This window comes from Spermophilus citellus (genome assembly GCF_964194105.1).
Source record: "Spermophilus citellus genome assembly, chromosome: 7".
NCBI lineage: Eukaryota > Metazoa > Chordata > Mammalia > Rodentia > Sciuridae > Spermophilus > Spermophilus citellus.
Genome location: NC_138188.1, coordinates 41,315,155 through 41,330,818, shown reverse-complemented (window position 1 = coordinate 41,330,818; position 15,664 = coordinate 41,315,155).

Sequence of the window (15,664 nt, the reverse complement as noted above, 5' to 3'; positions counted from 1 at the left end):
TATTTGTTTCCTGGGTAGAAGGCATATGGAATCATAAAGGCATCAGCAATGGGTGGCCAAATTAAGGCCTCATGCATATTGAGTGCTACGTGTATTCAAGGTACCCTGAATAGTTAATGTTTCTTGTGTATTTTATGTATCATGAATATTTAGTGCTCAGGTGTTTCATGTATAATTCATATAACTCATGAATATTAATCACCTCTTGGTCTCTCTGTTCTGTCTACTATCTGCTTTCCTTACTGCTTACCACATGACTACTTATTAGTTACTTAACACATCTCATAAGCTTCATCCAGCTCATGTTTTCTTATCTTCCATGGTAGAATTACATACTCTCAAACAGTAGAATTAATGTGTGTCTTGTGTTCATCCCGAGAAGAGGATGAACAAAACTTAAGAGATGTTTTAAGGCAAATCCAATGTGATGACATCCTGAGCATGTGCTTCAGGTTTTATCATTACGCCCATGTCTGTCACTCCTCTGTATTCCTCAAAGAGCAATTCATAGGGAAACCATTATTTTTAAAGAAAACCATTTTTTTTCTTTTCCAAGTATAAAAATTTACTTGATTTCTTCCCCCATGAAACCCAATTATCAGAGATAGCCCCGGTCTCTTTAATCACTGGAAGTATGTCCTTATGTTATTCAGCATAAAAAAAACACACCCTGAACATCATTTCTTGTCCTTTGAGAGAAAATAAGGAACAGAAGAAAGAAACAGACAGAATTTCAGGAGTGAGGATAATTGTCACCTCTTGTCCCTGAATATCTCTATGACAACAGGCCATTTACTGTGACATCTTGAGTGCCCATCTGCCTCATGGGTAATATTATGAAGTCAGACTTGAGAATTTACATGACCACATCTGATTATATAAACTAGCTGCCATCACCTAGGCCTGCCCCTGGGTTCACCTAAATGTCAGAAATTTCAGCCTATGACATGGCTTTTTCTGAGAGCCTTACAAATTCAGAAATAAAATTCATAACAAAAACAGGTCTCATCATCACATCTAACATTTAGCATATATAAAAAGAACAGAAAAAAATTAAATACTTTGCCCTTTCACCACTGACACATGGTTAATTTAGCCTCTTTGATTTATAAGATCATGATGTGGATCATAGTGCAAATAGCTAGCAGATCTTCTTAAATCTAAAACGGAAAATTAAGGAACAAAAAATGGCCACAGATTAGCCCAAAACTACAATATAGAGACAAAGAGCAAAAAGGTCCTCAATAGTCAGCAACCAACCTTTCCAAATAAAATGGATATTGCCTTTTCTCTGACTCAGGGCAGTTATTCCAAAGCTTTGGTTTTGGCTGTGTTTGTCCTTGCTATTAGACCATTCTCTCTCACAGCTCCCAAGGTACATTTTAAAAACAATCCCTGTTGCCTTGATCTGCTCACTGACCTTTTAGAAATAACTGGACCAAGTTCTTATTTACATTACTCTTCTTAAAATAAGACACCCACTTACTTGTGTTCTTCTTTAATAGATCACATTTTATAATTTTTCAATCTTTTCCATTTTTAGTTTTTGTTTAATTTTTTTTCTTTTCTCTAAATATGATTCTTAAAGAAGTAAAGGCTAGAAAAGGATTACTGGTGAGGATCTGAATAGACAAAGTCAGTGAGCAGACACTCAAAGTGCTACAGATTACCACAGATGTGCAAAGCACCTGCTCCCAGACTGGGCTAGTCACAGACTGAGTGTGACTCTGAGACCATGCCTGACAGCATCCGAATTTGTGCCTTTGCCCAATTCAGAGCTCAGAGCTTAACCTGTTACTCAAAAAAAAAAAAAAAAAAAAAAGTGAATACACTAAATCCATTTATATCTCAACTTACAAAATTTTCTTATAAATCAATCCATTGCCTGACTCCTTAACCTTCTCAGAAAGGCAGAAAAGGGGGAAAAAAATCCAAATGCTGTGTACAAAAATGAAAAAATAAATAAAATGCAAAACAATGCTACCTCCAATGTACCTTATTTCCAATTACATCTCCCATATGCAGTCCAGTATGTCTCTCCCTTTATTCCTGACACCCTCCACAATGATTTTAAAACACAGACAAAAAGAAGTTGCACAAGGATTTTTCCTTATATAAAGGAAATTCTTTAAATAAAATACATTTTTCTGCTTTGATAGAAACTTTACACTTTGACCAAAATGGTATCATTAGCATTTGCCTCTTTCAAAAATCAGCACAAGCTGAAAATTCCCAGCTCTTGCCTTTCAAGAGACGTTTCTAACTTGTATATTTCTCACTCCACCTCCGCATTATCTTCCAGTTTTAAATTTTTAGCAGTAGAAATGTGGATGTGACATCAGAAATACACAGGCATGCACACATAGGCAGCCGTGTAGTTATACATACACTTGAATATAAGCCCGTGTCTTGCATATTTTTGTATTTGGTGACGGTTGCTTGCACCAGGGTAAAGGTTTTTGATGCTTCTGATATTTCTGTCTTAGAACTGAAAAGTTAAAAATGAGCAAACACCACAAATTCGCCTTGCCTTTTAAGATTTTCCTGGCGTAAGATCAAAGGAAAGAGGAAGAAAAGCCCAAGATAAGGCTTAAAACTATGAAGCTTGCACAAAAGCATGGGAATTGAAAACTCTGTTTGTAGTTGAAATAACTCTGACAACAACTGCTGCATCCATAGAAACAAGGCCCGGGGTCTAGTTTGATTTTCAGGAATGAAAGAGAGGAACAGATGTTTCAGGTACTGAAAATGTATTTAGAATCTAAACTCCTCGACTTCCTGAGAACTGGCCTTTAAAAAAACCTACATGGCCACACATGTATTTGAAGTCAGTAAACAAAAGCTGCAGGAGGGGCCAAGTCCACGGACCCTGTCTACTGGCATTGCTTTTGCAATAAAGAGAAAAGAGGAAAATTACTTAAGTTAATATATAAATCACATACACTTAGAAGTGTGAATTCCAGCTATTCTAAAGCAAGTATAAACAGAAAATCTTTTTTTTTTTTTTCCCCAGAGAGGTTGCTTCATAAACAAAACATGAGCATGCCCAGCACTGCCAGGCACCAGGACTACGTCATTTCACAGATGTCCCCTCAGTAATTTACCCTGGTAAGGCTGCTCTTTTCCACTCCACCAGAACAATGCTCTGCACTGACCATCTGACCCAGTGTCTGAGAAAAACTGTTACTACTTGAAAGTCAAAAAGTAACTATGTTTCACCTAAGAGAGTTTTTTTTCCCCCATGAATAGCTTTTACTACATACTTTCTGATGTACTTTTGAGAATTTGTAGTATGAGTCTATAACTAATGGCTGAATATATGAGACTTTCAATGCAAACCGAATTAACACAACTCCTAGATTTGTCTGTGTACATAGTACACTTGAGATCTTGTGAGGCCTTTCCTTTGTTCTCTTTTGGTTTTATGGGGTCATACCTTTAATACCGGACACAAGAATTAGCTTACCTTTGGAAATACACCAACCCAGGATGGTTGATCATTTACAAAAGAAACAGTGTCCCACATTATTGCAGGTCTTTGAAGCAATGGATTTAGTTCACTAAGACCAATTTAAGGCAACATATATTGAAAAAGCAATTCAAGTAGCAAATGCTTTTCCCAATTCATTGGTAGTCATGTCAGATACAAAATTTCTTAAAAGAAAAAAAGAAATGTTTCTATAGATTGAGCTCACAGTGACATTAGTTCTAATAAGTGCTGCCTTCAAGTTTGTGGAAGCAAGAAGATCTAGCTACAAATGTTTAAAAAGTATGTATCAATTATCTATATATTATAAATATAAATCAGAAATCAGAAAAAAACTCAGCAAGTGACTGAGGGAAATTGCTTATAAAGAGATACCCATAAGTAAAAGATGTGTGTGTGTGTGTGTGTGTGTGTGTATGTGTGTGTGTGTAGAGAGGGGGGGGGTGTTTATATATGCAAGCTGTTGTCAATTGGAAAACATAAACAAGGACTGTGAATCATTTTTTTTAGCATAAACATTCAGATCTTCCACCTCCAGACCTCAGTTCCAAGTTAAAATGGGAAATCCCAAAGCTCCCTGGCCATGATTCTTCTCTTAGCCCCTGATGGCTAGAAGCACATAGAAGGGAACAATGTGGGTCTTGGAAGAGCTTTCTGAGCAGCTGTGTCATGGGAGAAGGAGCTACTTGCTTTTCTAATCAGTGTCTTGGAATTGACTTTTGAATATCAAATTTAGGTTTTCCTTTCCTTTCTGGTTTGCAGATTGTTTTTACCCAAACTAGGGAAGAATTAGCTAGAGCAACTAAAAGAGAGAGTATCTGACATCCTTTATGAGGTGTTGTGACTTTTTACAAAAGGAACTTGATCCCTTGAGTGACCCTTGACTTGCTTAGTGTTGACAAAGCAGGAAAATGTCCACAGATGGTGAAAACAGTCTGAATGTGTGACTGAGGGCAGACAAGCTGATGAACAGGATTATTTGTGTGCCTCAGACTTCCAAATCATGGATCTGCTTCATCTTGGAGTGGCTGGGTCAATTTTCTTACCCGTCTTCTTGTACCCAGCTACCAAACTCTCCACACCAGGTAGAATTCTTCTTCTCATTTACCCATGCAGATGACTTTCAATGTCAACATGCTGGGTGTCCTGCCTTGAAAATAAATTTGCACAGTATTGGGATAATTTCCCTTTGGGCATTTTTCAGTGCCACTCCACACATGTTTTAGTAATCCTTCTTTTGACACCATGTTAGGCAAGTGGAGATATGACTGTAGACTTAAAATCTGATATAAGCATAAACAGACACATTCATAAATATACAGATCAAAATCAGTTCTTGAATAATTTTCATAATTTATAAAATTTTGTTATAGACAATGGATAAGACAGGGGCTCTCTTAAAATGTATTATCATGAAAAATTGTCTCTTTTTATGACAAATATAAACACAGCTATTTGTATAAGAAATTTCTACCTGGAAACTGCTAGAAGCATATGGAAAATTATCTGTCTCCTCTTCTCAGGCCTATTAATGTTTATTATGTATCATGAACATTGTTGGTATTATGCATGATTGACAGGTGAAGACCAAAACTCAAACAATGTTCTCGTATTAGAATATTTATAAAGTAATTAATAATATATTTATTCATCTCTACTATGGACTCATTTTGGAATCGCTCACAATATAAACTTTAAAATTTTGTTATCAATGCTACTTATCAATATAATAATATTTGGGGTAACATGTGTGAAGGTACTTTATTTAAAGGACAAAACCATTTACAAGGTAATTTTCACTTATAGTTAAATAAAATATTAAATATTTCTAAAGTGTTCAATATTTAAATTTTCATCAGGAATCTAAGCTAAATTATCACTTGCTTATAATGAGACATATCATGATTTTATTTAAAGTGCTCATGATTTTATTTAAACTGCTAAATGATGAGAAACAGTTTCTCTTTTTTCTTTCTCTATTACCTATATACAGCCTGCTTGGAATCTTACAAATTCAACAAAAAATTCACTTCAAGGAAACATCTTATTCATTTCTACATTGCCCCCAGTACATCACACAGAATTTTACACATATTTTATGCACAATGGACTCTTCGAATTGGGTTAATTTGTGTAGAAGAGACTTCTGCCTTAGTCCAATCAATAGTCATTCAAGGGGAAAAGGCACTCAAAATATGTTTTCTAATAATGGTCCACTGAGTTATGGCTGGTTTTTCCTTCTCGGGGGAAGTTGTAGAACATCTGGGGATTGCCAGCTGCTTCTGCTATAAATAGTGGTAAAGGTTTTCTGCATCTGAGCATTATGCGATTATCTCTTTGGGGAGCCTAATTTTATTGTAATCATTCTGCAGTTCATTTTAGCGAGAATTCATATTCACTGTCAGGACTTGCTCTTTATCACTAAATAAGTGGTTTGCTGTTTAAATGTCCAGACAACAGAATAACCAGAAACATATCCAGCTCCACACCACATTTCTTCCCTCTCCTACATAATACAGGGACAAACTTAAGAATTTCATACATTTTAAAGTCTCCTATTAAGAGCTGTACGTGTCACAACTTTCTTCTAATGTTAAACTTTTTAAAATTGCAGAAAGACACTTTTTATCAAGTGTACATAAGTGTCTATCTGTCTCATCTATTGTATTAATCCATTTATTCATTTAGGTCTCCACTAAGTTTTTACAGTCTTTCACTGACTAACAATGTCTAATTTCATTAAGCCAAATGACAGTTTCCTACTGATTAATTCAGATAGTTTTAATGGAAATATAAAAAACATATAGTTAACAAAAGAAGTATCCAATTAATACTTTTGTTAAATGACAATTTTTTATGTTGTCTCATAAAGATCCAGGGAAATAAAGACTTTGGAATGTTTTAAAGAAAGTCATAGCATTTTCAAACCAAGGGGATTAGCTAAGTCATAATTGAAATACTTTATCTAAATCTGCTCCATTTTTAGAAAACATTATAATAGTCTATACAAAATTTTCTGAATATTTATCAAACAATCTTGTAGAGGGTTTTTTGGGGGATATATATTTGTATAAAAATAAGTTAATCTTGCCCTTGGGCCAAATTACTTTAGATTTTGTATGCTTTTAATATATTCTTTAATACTAATTCGAGAAACCTAGGACACTAATGTGACAAAATTAGTACCACCATTCAGTATTAGGACAAGTACTGAATCAGTTTTAAAGGAAATTCTCCAGAGAAGCATGAGAATGAAACATGACCAGACTAGAGGTAAATGCTTCTTGAATGATATGAGCATGTTTAGTCACTAGTAATTTCAGTTCAGGTGCTTACTACATTTAATGTTATCTACAGTTTGCAATATATTGCTGTGTTAAGAATAAATTAAATTGACAATATCTGTACAAAATCAAGGTCCTTTTGCATCTCTGCATTTTGTTAACACAGTGCTTACAACCTCCAGAAAGGATATTAGACATTCCAAATGGCAGGAGTAACTCTCAACTGGGAGTGTGTATCAAAAATATAAGTACAAATTTTGCTTGGTCCCTTCTGTGTGATCACTCTATGACACTTTTGGTTAGATTGGAGTGATGTTTTGGGAGTCTTAATCTCACCTAAAATTGCTCATGTACCAGAAAAAATTTTGGAATCTTCTGGCTGTGTCACCCATCATCAAAAGTCCTAAAGCCTTATCTGCAAAAAAAGAGCAATAAGATCTGCCCTGTCTTGTTCCAAACAACAACAACAATAATTGGTAGAGCACTCATTGTGTGTCAGGCATAATTTTAAAGCTTTGCATACAGTAGCTCAGGCCTTATAAAATGTGTACTGCTGGTGGATCTCAGTTGTTTCCATAAATAATAATCTCTGCGTATTCTTAGGGGAGCCAGGAGGGCCCTGGGACTATCATAGACCATGAGCGATACCCTCTGACTGTACCCGTTATGACTACTTTATAATTTCACCTCAGAAGGCTGTAAAATTACTGAAACTCTTTCTTCACATAATAAAAGGAAATAAAGCCCAACCCAGTGGCTCAAGCCTATAATCCCAGTAGCTCAGGAGGCTGAGGCAGGATATCACAAGTGCAAACCAGCCTCAGAAACTTAGTGAGGACTTAAGCAACTTTGAGAGACCATGTCTGAAATTTAAAAAAAAAAAATTAAAAGGGCTAATATTGTGGCTCAATGTTTGAGAGCCCCTGGATTCAATCCTTGGTACCAAATTTTTTTAAAAAAATAATAAAAATAAAAATAATTTTTTTAAAAAATAAGTAAAGATGAAAAGCATTGATTAACCAATTCAATTTTACCTTAACCTTACTAGGTACATATCATTAATATCCCCATTTTACAGACAGATAGCTTGAAGCTCAAGCATGTATAGGATTGGGTAAATAATGTGTTTTGTAAATAAACTTTATATTATTTACATTTTGGAAAAAGGTAAAATTGTTTCTATGCACTAATTTAATAGTAAATATATATGCCAATATAAAAAATATTAAAGCAAAAAGTGAGCAGAGAACAATTAGGCATTCACCAATGTCTTTTAACATTACATGAATTTTATATATCCACTGCTCCAGTGGTTGGAAATAGTAAATATTTATTGTATTTTTAAATATTCCTCATGACTGAAATGTAATGAACTATAACTGAGCCAATATGGTGATTCTTCCGAGGAGAAATAATTATGTACCCCAAAATCTATAGATGACAGTCAACAATAACTGATCCTTTAGATGAAATGAAAATGGCCAGTTCAATATTGGGAGATGGAAGGGAAATATTGGTCTATTTTCTGAAGATGAGTTTATTTGTTTTAATTACTCTTTTTTTCAAGTTGATATATATCTTAAGCCACCTGAAGGATACTGCTGCCTCAAACCCACTCTCACTGACTTAGGTTTTAAGGTCATTTAAACTAAGTAGACTTTAAACTCCATTACTATTTTAATGTACTTCCTCAAGTATTGAACTTTCCTGAATCAAAAGGTCAGACACCACTGTGAGGTTCTTTTGAATTATTTTTATGGAGAAGATGGGAGTAGAGTTTACTATCGGTATTTTTATTATAAACTCCTGGAGGTGTGCATGCATTAAGATTTATAGATTTTTATCATATAACCTAAAGTACAATAGACATTCAGTTATTTCTACATATTAAAGTATGTATTTATGCAACAAAAAAAATTTATTAGATAGGTAGGTCTTGTGATGGGGGAAATAATGGTGATAAGTAAGAAAAGAATCTCTGCTCCAATGGAGGTTGCAATATACATAAGCTAAACATAGTTTGGGATGCATTAATTTGATAAAATATACAATTAGAAACATCTTGTAATTGGATGGATACACAGGGCTAGAGCTCAGGAGAGATATCTCAACGAGACATGTAGGCCTGGAAGATCTCAACATCCAGCTTGTCTTTGAAGCAATTCATGGGAGTCATTAAGCTCAAAATGGAAAAAGGAATGAGAAGGATCCCAGCATTGAAGAAATGAGTAATATCATTGATACCTGCAAAAAGTCTGAATACGAGCAGACAGAACAGTAAGCTCAAATCTAGGCAAGTATATAACCCATGAAAACTGTGGACAAGGAATGTTTTAAATGTTGCTAGAGGGTCCAAACTGGGAAAACCACACAATATATTTATCAAAAGGATATCACGGAGGACTGTTACGAGAAAAGTTTGAGAGAAATGGTGGGAAATGAGAAAATAAAGTCACCAGGTGTGATTATCGCTTTTTATTCAATTTTCCCATGAAGAAGGAAGATAAAAGTCAAATGAGGATAAAAGAGAACATGGGATATTAGGAGTGTCATTTTTAAGAGGAAAGAGACTTGAGGAGGCTTGAATCTGATAGACCATGAGCAAGAGGAACAAAGGCAAATTCAAGGTCACAAAGAGGGAGGGGCCCATCATTATACCCAAGAAAGCAGAGTGAAATTGGATCCATGGATTAGATGAGATTGGCCTGGAATAGAAAGTGGGGTAAATCTTCAGTGCAATAAGACTGAGGTGGAAAGGATTGGTATAAGTTTGATGAAGCCTGAGATTTTAATGGCTAGTGGCTCAGGGAATCCCAACTGATGTTGGTTGACAATGCAGAGGCATAAAGGAGAGAGGCGGGTATTCAAAGAGCTCAATGCAGAGAGAAAACGTATGAGAGAGGATCAAGAAGTAGCAGAAAAGTTCAAGAAGAGAATTAGGAAAACTGAGTGGAGAAGATGAAAGGCAAGAAGTTATGTCATAAAGCTAATTTAATATTCAATTGAATTCCAAGGATGAGGTGAGATTGCACAGGTGATGACAAAGAGCAGGATCTAACTATGAGAAATGGCACAGGGTCTCAGGACAATGAAGTTGAGAGAGCACAACTAAGACTATAACATGTTAAATGGTTCATGTAATAGTGCCACCCAGAATTATTGTAAGGTCTGAAATGCAGAAGAGAAAACCCAGAAATTTAAGAAAGAGTATAGAATAGAAGGTGGATGTGGCCTTACACCTGGCCCAGGATGGAGAAACTAGAGAGGTGAGCCTACATGGGTTCAGTTGGCCCCCAGGGGGAGGAGTTCCCTAGTGGATAAAGGGTGTTGAGCTCTTTTACTATGTTAATGAGTGAGCTCTAACCCAATTGAGCTAGGGATTTTGTTTTTGTATGAAATAACAGCATCTTAGGTATCTGGAAAAACACTCTGGAAGGCATCAGACCTGATCTGCTTTGGTTATATGATCTTGTTTTAATACATTGACTCCCATGACAAGGTGACTCAGCCTGTGTGATCTGGATGGAATGGGCTGAGACCCAGAAGGTCACTGTCTTGTCTTTTAATTAAAAGTGTCTCTGGAAAATAGAAGTAGAATGGAATTTTAGTCACATTTTTAAGAATTTTCAGTTTTGATAAGTTTAAATAATTCTTAAACTGGTCTACGTACACACCGGATTGAAATTGCTTGTGTGTGAATTAAGGACAAACCCAGAGAGATAGCATCATTCCAGAGAAGAGAGGACTCACCAACAGGAAGCATGACCATTAGAAACACTTCAGTATTACATACAAACAGAGCATTTATGTCACTTTTTAATAATTTGGCATAAACCCATCATTTTCTCCTCTCTCTCTCTCGCTCTCTCTCTCTCTCTCTCTCTCTTGCTCTCTCTCTCTCTCACACACACACACACACACACACACAGAGACACACACACACACACACTCACACACACCAAAAAATAAATCAATCAATAAAAGGAGAATCAAGAGAATATTTTTTAAAATGTCCTTTCCTTTCCCAAAGTAAGATAACTACCACAAATAAAAGTGAGTCTTTTCAAAGTGATTTGTCGTTTTTTTCTTTCTTACTGGATATGCTAAAGTGTAGGGCAAAATAACTTCTTTGGTGCTTTAGAGGGAAAATTTGGTGCTAATCTGGAGAGGACAGTTAAATTTGCTAAGTGAGAAGTAAAGACATTTTTGTTCTCACCACATTTTTTTTCTTTTGCCCTAACTGGGTTTATCACATAAGAATTTGTTAAGTACAGTGTCATGTGAACATGAGTTTGCACTTAACAGCTTCTTTGTAAATTCTTAAGGTATAAACATTCTGCTTCTGACTCCAAGTGAACTTACCAAATGTTGAGAAAGTTATCACCATTTCACTATTTTCAGGTTTAACTCTCCAGGCTGGAACATTGGTTTTACAAATTCATAATTCCTTCTTCAGCCTGAAAAATGATCCTGGCAACTTGGGGGCCTTTTTTTTTCAATTAAGGTAATTTTGTCATGGTTTATATCCATAAATGACATGTCTTCATTTAGGATTATATGAGGATTTCTTAATGTTCCAAATTAAAATACTCTCCAAATTTTATAATCTCCAAATATATAATCAACATGGATCTTCAATGTCACTTGGAGAGAAGTTGCAATAAAGATTTGTCTGGAACTATAAGCATTAATAAAAATAGAGTTGTTAAATACTGCCAGTCTCCAGAAGGTTTTGCCAATCACAGATATGGAGAAGTGTGATAACATCACACTTGTCTTGGGGTTATATATTTCTCACTTCAAACTCTAATTTTAAGAAATGTCTCTAACTTAAAAAGCCTGAAAAAAAAGGGTTTCTTCTAAAAACTCTCCACCCTGTAAAAGGTTCAGAATCCTGGAGAAAATTCACTTGGCCTCAATGAATGTTCTGATCCTTGTACCTATGTTCCATGTCAGACACCTACACGAGTTGTACAGCATACTGTAACTTAAGGAGGTGGACATGGTTCGAAGGCACCGCACATTTGGTATTCTCAGTACTCAAGAGCAATCTTTGGGAGGTATGGGATCACTAAGAATTTGCCTACATCAGAGGATATGTTTTAGTCTTATAGAAACAAAACTGTTCTCATTGCAAACAACAAAAAATCCTTTGGAAGAAAAAAATGGCACTTGTTCCTCTCTCCCTCCCCTCCTTCTTTCCTCCCATGTTTACTCCTTGGCCAGTGTTCACTCCCTCTTCTGTCAGGAGTCATTTTGCTCTTTTTTTCCTATTCCAAATAGACCTATTAATTGTGTCTAATATCAGTTATTTTTATTTCAACATAAATTTGAGTTCATACATCAACTTTCACAATAGAATGGCAATGGTACACATCCTCCAACAGTGAACGTGTCTGAGAAGGCTCCTATTGCTCAGATCTCTTCAAGAGATGAAAAGTAAAATTCTCTGCTGTTTCAGCTCTGAGCCCACTTAAAGAATTGCCTTAACTGAAGAGAGCCAATTTGTCCAAAACCTCATCCCTTCCCAGAGTACACACATCCAGTTACTAGTCAGCACACTGCCCCTTTTACCCCACCTAGGGGAAATTCAACAATTTGGAGGGGCTTTGTTGAAGTTACACTATACCATATCTTCCCAACTGTTCAGTTTGATTCCTTTGCTTCCTTTTCTTAGCTGTTGATTTCTGGAATAATCTCTACTAAATTTCTTGTACACAAATCTCTGATTCTACTTCCTAGGAAGCAACAAAGAGACTCTGTGTTACCATTGATTTTTCACATGATGATTACAAAGATTAAGTGAAAAGAAAAATGCACCTGTCACTTCAGATGATTAATAGCTATGCATTGAAGGAAGAAAGACTTCATGCATTGTCTGGGGCTTCAGGTATCAGTGAGCAAGCAAGTCATCTGTGGGGGGCTCTGGCACATTTTCCAGTGCTTTTGAAATCACTTCAATTGGACAGTCACAACTGACAGCTTACTTTTTACTGCTTAGTTTTCAGCCACATGTTACTGGTATATCCCGAGATTTCATGTTCTCAGGTTCTGTTGTATGTGTTTGGGCAATGATCATTGAAATTATTCCTCCCCCTCAATATTCTTTTGAGCCAGAAAGGAGGTTAAGCCTCTCTTTCTCATACTCAGCTAACCCAGCACTGAATGAAAATGTCATTGATGTAAATGTAATTGTATTTTTTCTTAATGTCTTGTTTCTGCATTTCTAGACTTGTTTTCCTTTTCTACATTTTTCTACAAAATGGGGCTAGGTTGCAACACTGAACCAAGCATTGCTGGAGCTTGGGTATGAATGTGCTGCATAACTGGTAATCTACATCTTAGTATTAACTGCATGCTCAGACTTCTATCATGGTCAGAAATGGACTCTCAATGCCTCTTTTAATGAACACAATTAATCTTGGACAAGAATGTACAATAGTAAATATGAATGCTTAATTTTCTCATATTGGTTCAATGATATTAACTAATAGTATTTAAAGCCAAGTAATAATCATTTAATTAGTTAAATTTATGGATAGCTTTGTCTACAAAGTTCATCTCTGAGGCAAAGCAGAAAGATGGGAATTGATGGCAGCATTTTGGACCATTTTGCAATGGGAATTTCATGCTCAATAAATGATATCATCCAAATCATCATTGTTGGGATTAACATTTTCCCAATTAAAAAATAATGATGGACTTGAAGATGGCGGCGAAGGGAGTGCAGCACACCAGTACGCTGCGCCACTGTGTGGGAGAAACACGAGGTGAAACGGCTGAAGGCTACCTTGGTGGGAATCCCCAGTGAAATTGAGGTGCTCCAGAATCTAGAGGACAGAATTCCAGCGCGCGGGATTCGGCTGCCGGGGCTTGGTCGCGGGCGATTTCTCCGCACGGAGGGAAGCAGTGCCTGGTCGGCGGACCGCCCCATGGATGGAGTCTGGGACGCGCCCGAGTTAATTAGCCTCGAGGCACCAGAGCGGGATTACAGCGAAGCGGATTCTGGAGGCTCCTGCCAGTGGCACACTGGCCACGCTGAGTGCTGAGTTCCAGATTTGAAACAGAGGAGAGAACCGGTCCAGTTCGATTCCCGACACCGGTCGGAACACGGAGGAGGACACCAGCCGCCATCATGGAGAGCTGATGCAATCATCCCTGTTATCTACTAATCTCAGCTCATTCAACTACAGAACAGGTGATTCCAGGCTGGTATTTGCCTGCGTCGCGCAGACAGATCGCTCAGGCTCGGGACAGGAGAACCTGAGGAGAATACTCTTCGGGCCTCACCCCTGGCAAGGCGGGCGCCGGACTTTGAGCAGCCAGATTCTAGTTCCCCGGGTTGCTTTGGCCCAGGGCGGGAGATCCTTCGGGGACTCTGGGCTGAGGCCAGTTACAAGTAGATTGTGCGCTGAGGGGCGGCGTGGCTCTAACTCCCGGAACAGTTTTGGCCTGGGGCTAGGGAACCCGCGGCGACTGTGTCTTTGACCCTGCCCCTGTCTGAGCGTACACTGAGCTGGGAGAGGTTGGAGCTGCCAGGCTCGGGCTCCCGGGGCTGCTTGGGCCTGAGGCTGGGGTACCTCTGTGGAGCCTGCTCCTAGCAGAGTGTGGCAGGGATCGGAGAGGCTGGGTTCTGGCTCTCGTGGCTGCTTGAGCCCAGGGCTGCGGAGGCTGCGGGGACCGCGAGCTGAGGCCAGCCACAAGTGAAACTTGCGACGAGGGGCAGCGGGACTCTGTCTCCTGGAACAGTTTTGGCCCGGAGCTGGGGAGCCCGCGGGAAGTGCGTCTTAGACTCTGCTCCCAGCGGAGCGTGCACCGAGCAGGGAGAGTCTGGTGCGGCCAGGCTTGAGCACCGAGCAGGGAGAGTCTGGTGCGGCCAGGCTTGGGCTCCCGGGGCTGCTTTGGCCTGGGATTGGGGAACCCGCGGCGGTTGCCCTGAGGAGCCTGCTCCTAGCAGAACGTGGCGGGGATCGGAGAGACCGGCTCCTGGCTCCCGAAGCGGCTCCGGCTCAGGGTTGGGGATCCTACAGGGACTGCTTCTTGGTCCGGGTCCTGCTGGGTGCTGCGGGGGCCTGGGGGGCAGAGTGGAGCTGCCTCCTGCGCCCAGAGCAGGCTAAGGGTCCCGCCGGTGTGGTATCGCAACACCCCAACTGCAGCTGGGGCCAAGGAGAGTAGCCGCCCACGCCTGGAACAGGACCAGCGACCCGACGGCAGGGTAGCCAAGTCAACCCACTTGGAGTGGAGGCCGTGAAGAGCTGCCGTCTGACCCTGCAAGGTAGGCAGTCCTGCGTCCCACTGGCAGGACAGGCTCGGCAGCCTGCCAGTGTGGTGGACGAGTAGCATCGAGGCAGTCACGTCACACTGGTTGGAGTGGGGGTTGATCAGAGCCGCCGCCAGCGTCCAGAAGGAGCCCAGAGACCCGTTGGAGAGGCAGTTAGGTACCCCCACTGGGAGTGGGGGTTGAGCAGAACTGCCACCCAGGCCCGCAGGGTGGGCAGATCTGAGACCCACCGGCGGAACAGGCTTGGAGGCCGACCAGCGTGGTAGACACGTCACATCAATTGGAGTAGGGGTGGAGAAGAGCTGCTGCCCACATCCGGATCAGGACCAACGATCCGAGGACGTGGTAGGAACGTCACCGCAATTGGAGTGGGGGCAGAGTAGAGCAGCCACCCGTGCCTGCAGGGCAGGCAGACCTACGACCAACCAGCGTAGTGAATAGATCACCCTGATTAGAGGAGGATCACAGCCACTACCCGCCCTACAAGAGAGATATCCCAACTATACAAGAGCAACATAAATAAACGGGGGGAAAAATTTCAAAAACACAACAGTTTCACCAAGCAGAAAGAAACGCAAGCAACATGAAAAGACAAGGAAAGAAAGGACCACA